General features: G+C 37.2%; 1 long non-coding RNA gene across 2 annotated transcripts in view; it reads right to left on the bottom strand.

Annotated features, from left to right (window-relative positions):
• Positions 1 to 762: 762 nt before the first annotated feature.
• The window catches only part of LOC102478617 (uncharacterized), a 7,691-nt gene continuing 2,669 nt past the window's right edge, over positions 763 to 5,784 (bottom strand). The window contains exons 2-3 of one of the 2 annotated variants that reach the window (XR_337420.2): positions 5,171 to 5,302; positions 763 to 788 (exon numbers count right to left, since the gene is read on the bottom strand). This is a non-coding gene — a long non-coding RNA (uncharacterized LOC102478617). Of the gene's footprint in view, positions 789 to 973; positions 985 to 5,170; positions 5,303 to 5,784 lie in introns of those variants that run through there. The other variant, XR_337419.2, reaches the window with a different exon arrangement.

Genomic DNA, 5,784 nt, shown 5'->3' on the forward strand with positions numbered 1-5,784 from the left:
GCGTGCGCGCGCACGCGTGCATGCCCAAAATCCCAAGAGAATGGAGGAGAAGTGACTGGTGTTGCCATCCCTCTAGGGGTAAATTCTCACTTTTCTCAAAAAACTAAACAGCAACAAAAATACTTGATAGGCTCTGGTAGTGAATCATCTTTTATATTTTCTCAAGTTCCAGGTCAGGCCAAAGATTTCCCCTGAACTTCAGACTCATATCACCTTTGGCTTCCTATTTCTATGTGAATGTAAATTTGTCCTGTTGTCCCTGCTCCCTTGATCTCCTCCTCATTCTGGCCTGTTATCTAAATAGATGGCAGCTCCCTCTATGTTGTCATTTAGCCCTCCTTCCAGGAAGAGTACAATTTTAAGAGTTAAGAAACCACCCAGAGACAAGTCACTGTATAGTTGAATTGGAACCCACATGGAACAACTGTACTAAGTACATATTATAAAGAGAACAAAAGCTTGTCAGACTATGTTATGGGGGTTAAAGTGGCTACCTCCTACATGGCCAAATGCATGGTTTGAGTTCTGGACCCAGGACATTGAGAAACAGATCCAGCTAGTGTTCTTGCAAGCTCAAGATCCCAAAAAGAGGGAGAAACAAAGAAGGGATTGCTCCCTGATCAGTCCCCATAGAGTGGGGGCAGTGCTTCTCACTTGCCTGCTCTCTGTCTTTCTCTTCAGTGAGTGCATACAGTCTTTGGCAAAATTAAAAAACAAAACAAAACAAAACAAAAATCAGAAACAAAACCAAAGACTAAAATCTTACCTTGATACACATGAGGCTTTACCTAAAAGAAGGAAAAACAAAACAAATTTGATACCAAAATGTATTACTAGGAAATATCTACAGTTCCTGATAAAGCTTGTCAAAATACTAACCAATGAAAATAACAATTTGTTATAAATAACAAACTCATGGAATTTCAAGTAAGAAAAGGTCAGGAAGAGATTTCTATTTAGGTGGGAATACTTCATAAGCCATTTCTGATAAAGAGCATAGAGATAAATATCTTATTTTTGTTTATTTTCTATTAAAGGAACATCAGCCTATCTGATTTGCATAAGGGAAATGCAGACATCTCATAATTTTTCTGCTAACTAGTAATTTACTTGAGTTTTTGATTTGAAAAACTCAGTATTTATAATAAAGGCTAGAAGTGGCTGTCTCACTTGATAAACAAAGTGAACAATTTACATTCTATCTACTTCAAGAACTCTCAAACTGAGGTTATCCCAATCAGAAGGAGAAGGGAAGACAGAGAAAATGAACCAATAATGGAAATAACAGATACTTTTGCCTAATATCATGATTGGCTTCCTAATTATTTCTGGATAAAAAGTGCTTTCCAAACTCAAGTCATTTTCAAAAGGCATCACAGAAATAGAACTAAAAAAATCCAGGCAGGCCCTCATCTTTCTACCATGTAAGAAACATTTTCCTCACCCCCTAGAATGAATTCATCTTTTGAAAGATTTAAGTGCTGATCAGGTACAGAGTCTAGACAATAGAGTCTTGCTGACATATCAGACTACCATGACAGCATCAAAAAGCCATTTAAAAGAATGTTGTTATGAGAAAATGCCAACAAAAAATCAAGGATATTCCTTGACTTTTGGAGCTTGCCCAGGACACAGTGAACTTCCTGGCCTCATGTCACCCCACCTGCAGACAGGGGTAAATGGGAAGACCAGTGGTTCATAAAGTGTTTCATACACTCATCCTCCTCCTACACACCTTCCCTGTTGTTTTGTTCATGTGATTTGTCACCTATTGCAACCCAAACATACATAAGGATGATATGGTAAGACAGGTTGAGCAGGAAGAACCACTTTCATATATCTTTTATCATCATATATTATAATTGTTCTGTTTTATTGTCGGTTACTGCTGTTTAATTCTTCTTATGTCTATTTTATACATTAAACTTTACCCAAAGGTATGTATGTACAGAAGGTTCCCAAGTTAGGGTAATTCTACTTAATACACTTTTTATCTTATGAGAGTGAAAAGTGATAAACTTTCAGAAGAAACCATATGTCCAGCATGCATACAAGTATTCTGTTTCTCACATTCAGTATAATATTCAATAAATTACAAGAGATAGTCAACATTTAATTCTGAAATCAGTTTTTTGTCAGATGACTTTTGCCCAACTATGGTGCTTGTACATTAGGTGTATTAAATTATTTCCAATTATAATATTTTTAGTGTGATGGATTTGGGGGCACATAAGCCCATCATAAGCCAAGAAACACATCTATAGAAAAAAATAGTGTGTATAGAACTGGGTGCTATCTCCAGTTTCAGGTATCTCCTGGGAGATGGGGGAGCTTTTAAAATTATCCACTGCAGACAAAGGGGGAACTAGTGTATTTAGTATTTTATTAATTGAAAATATTTGTAAGTTTTTCTTTTTATTTAAAATATTTGTAATTTGCAGTGTTCTTATTGAGATTATGTTGTTTTGATTACTAATTTTTTTATTAAAAAGATTATTTTACAAGATTAATTTCTACTTTGATCATTAATTTGTACTCTAGAAGAAACAAATAAGAGATGGAGACATTCTTCTGATGAAGTTTATATGGAATTAATATGCTGTCACTCGCAAATGCATTAGAATAAGAATGATAAACTAAACATCGACTCTTCTTATATCACAGAACTGATGTCACAGGATAAGCAGTCACCTGCAAAGGAGAGAGCCAGACAGGGAGATACAGAGAACTATCACCTTCCAACGCAAAAGGTGAAGTCAGAATTATCAGTGGGAACAAATGCTGCCAATAGGACAACCTACCTTCTCAATGACCAATTCATGGAGGCTCAGCATGGCTCAATCACCAATTCATGGAGGCTCAGCATGGGTAAGCATGGTATTTTAAAATGCCAAGAATGCTCAGCCTCAACAGGGGAAGGGGTAGCCACAAGATGGGAGTTTACCTCCAAGAGTCCTGATAGGTTCTATGGTGGATACATGAGGGAACAAACAAACAGAAATATTCTGTTCTGATTAAAAAGGCCTGTCCTCTAGGGAAGCTATTTTATCAAAGTCTGGCTGAAGTTAGCCACACTGCTACTCGCAGTTGCAGAAAATAAATACGCCTTAACATTTAGAGTGAGCAACAGAAAGCCTCATACAATCAGCCTAGTTACTTCAGGTCCTTTCACTCAAAAATGATGCCTACCTCTTACCCCAAACCTACAAGGCAAACCAAAGCCAAGGAAATGAAAACACTTGATCAGAGAAAACAAGCATTAGAATCATACTGAGGAGCCGGCGGGTGCTGTGATGGCTAGGGTGGCTGGATCTACTATGGGCAACTGGACCTGACAGCTTAAAAAACAAACAGGGCACACAGGTGGGCCTGCCCAGAATCCTGAAAGAAAGGGTAAGGAAGGGATTGAGGCATGAGCATTCTCCATGTACGGTGCATTCTGTCTTTGCTTCTCTCTCTTCTGTCACTCTTTGGTGAAAGCATAAGCCTTCTAGCAAATTTAAAAAAAAAATAAAATCAGACTCAGACAGGGCAGAGATGATGCAATTATCTGTCTGGGAATGTGTAACCTCTATGATTAATATTAAAAAGACCCAATCACAAAAATTGGATAATATGCAAGAAGAAACAAAGAATATAAGCAAAGAGAAGGAATCATGGAAGCAGTCAAAAGAAAAGACGATAATGAAAAGCTAGCATCCTCCTTCGGGGGATTCATCAATAAAGTCAAGATAACTGAGGAAAGAATCAGTGAGCTTCAAAAAGGGTCAGTAGAAACTTCCTAAACTTAAGTACAAAAGTAAAATAAGAATTTAAAAACAAACAAACAAACAAACAAACAGGGCCAGCTGGTGGCTGGGGGGTAAGGCAGCCGGATGCACTTTGTGTCTCAGGCAAGATGACTTGAGAAATGCAGTGGGTGAGTGTGTGTACATGCCCAAAGTTTCAAAAAGAGGTAGAGGTAGAGAGCAAGAAATTGTGGGGTTACCATCGGCCATGACAGGTGCTTTCTGATTTTCCCCATCTCTTTTTCCCTCTCCAGCAAGGGCCAGTGCCTTCTGGCAAATTAAAAAAAACACACAATACCCAAGGCCAGTGGGAAAATTATAAAAGGCATAAATAACACCTAATGAGAATGGCAAAAAAGAGAAGAAAGAAACAAGATATATTTATAGCAATAATAACTGGAAACTCTCCAAAATTGAGGATTAAAAACCAATCCTAGGAAGAGTGGAGGAGAATAAATACCACAAAATAAACACCTAGTAATATAAAATTTAAAGCCCAGAACATGATAGACAAAGAAAAGTCCTAGAAGGTACCAGAGAGGTAGAAATACTTTGCCAAGAAACAAAAAATAAGAATAACATGAAACTTCTCCTCAGAAGCCTTGGTATTAAGAAAAAAGTGGAATGACAAAATGTTAAATGCACAGAACCATCAACCTAGAATTCTATCTTGCACAATTATTATTCTCAAGTTTAGAAGCAATGAAGACTTTCTGAGAAAGACAGACATCAAGTGATATTGTCTCCAGTAAGCCTGTCTGACAAGAAGTATAAAGGAGGTTCTTTATACAAGACAAATAATAGAAGTCAGCAACTCTCATCTCCATAGTGAATGGAAGGAGCATTAGAGAAGGAACAAATGAAGGCCAAACTTAACCTAATTCTTAATTGATCTGTCATGTAACTGTTCTATGTAACATTAGCCAGATAATAATAACAACAATCGACCTACTGAGTATAGCCTAATGAAAAGTGAAGGAAGATAATATGATAAGAGATGAACAAGGAGAATTAGGTCTTTCACAAGATATTCACTCTTCCCAGAAATGGTATAGTTTGCTCTTAGGCCACCATGGACTTAAACTAGAAATCAGTAACAAAATAGCTGGAAAAATAGGAACTACTTGGAGATTAAACAATGTACTTTCAAGTTAACTTTTGCAGTATGTAAGGGTTTTTTTTTTTTAATTCCATTAGAATTTAAAATATTTTAGTCTAAATAATAATGAAAATAGGAATTGTGATAATTAGTGGAATATGCAGTGGAAATTGTGCTTACAGGGGACGTTTATATTACATACTGAAATAAAAAGGACCAGTGACTATACCATCCCACCTTAGTGTGATTACAAATATTCTATATGACACGTTGGTGCACTCACAGGAAGGATAACTCTCCAGATAAATATGACAATTGCAGAAATGCCCAAGTAGGCAGCAATGATGACAGGCTTCCAAAATTTTCCAAAACAATCAGGACCAAGATGAAAATCATCACACAGAAGATGCATCTTCTGAAACAATAATAAAATAATATTAGAAATAATGAAATGCCTGGAAGACATTTAAAATATATCAATTAGAAAGAATCCTCCTTATAAATCCTACAGCATGGGGACAGCAGGTAGCATGGTAGTTAAGGGCACTGGCCTCCCACATGGCCGACTGCAGTTTGAGTACTGGATCTGGTGGCTTACTTTCTGATTTTCTCTCTTGCTCTTGCTCTGTCCTTCTCTGGTCAAATTAAGATAAATAAAGTTAAACAAAACAATACTTAAAAAAAAAACTTAAAAAAAAAGAGGGACTGGCAGTTAGCATAATGGCTGTATCACTGGACTTCCATGTAGTTGACTGCAGTTTGAGTCCCAGATCCAATGGCTTAAAACTCATGCTGGACACGTGTGCATGTGTGCCCAAGATCCCAAGAGAATGGACAAGAGATTGTGGCGTGGCCATCCCCCCTGGGGGTGACTTCTTGCTTTCTCTCTCTCTCTCT

Source organism: Tupaia chinensis, unplaced genomic scaffold (assembly GCF_000334495.1).
Source record: "Tupaia chinensis unplaced genomic scaffold, TupChi_1.0 Scaffold145879_1, whole genome shotgun sequence".
In the NCBI taxonomy this organism is placed as follows: Eukaryota; Metazoa; Chordata; class Mammalia; order Scandentia; family Tupaiidae; genus Tupaia; species Tupaia belangeri.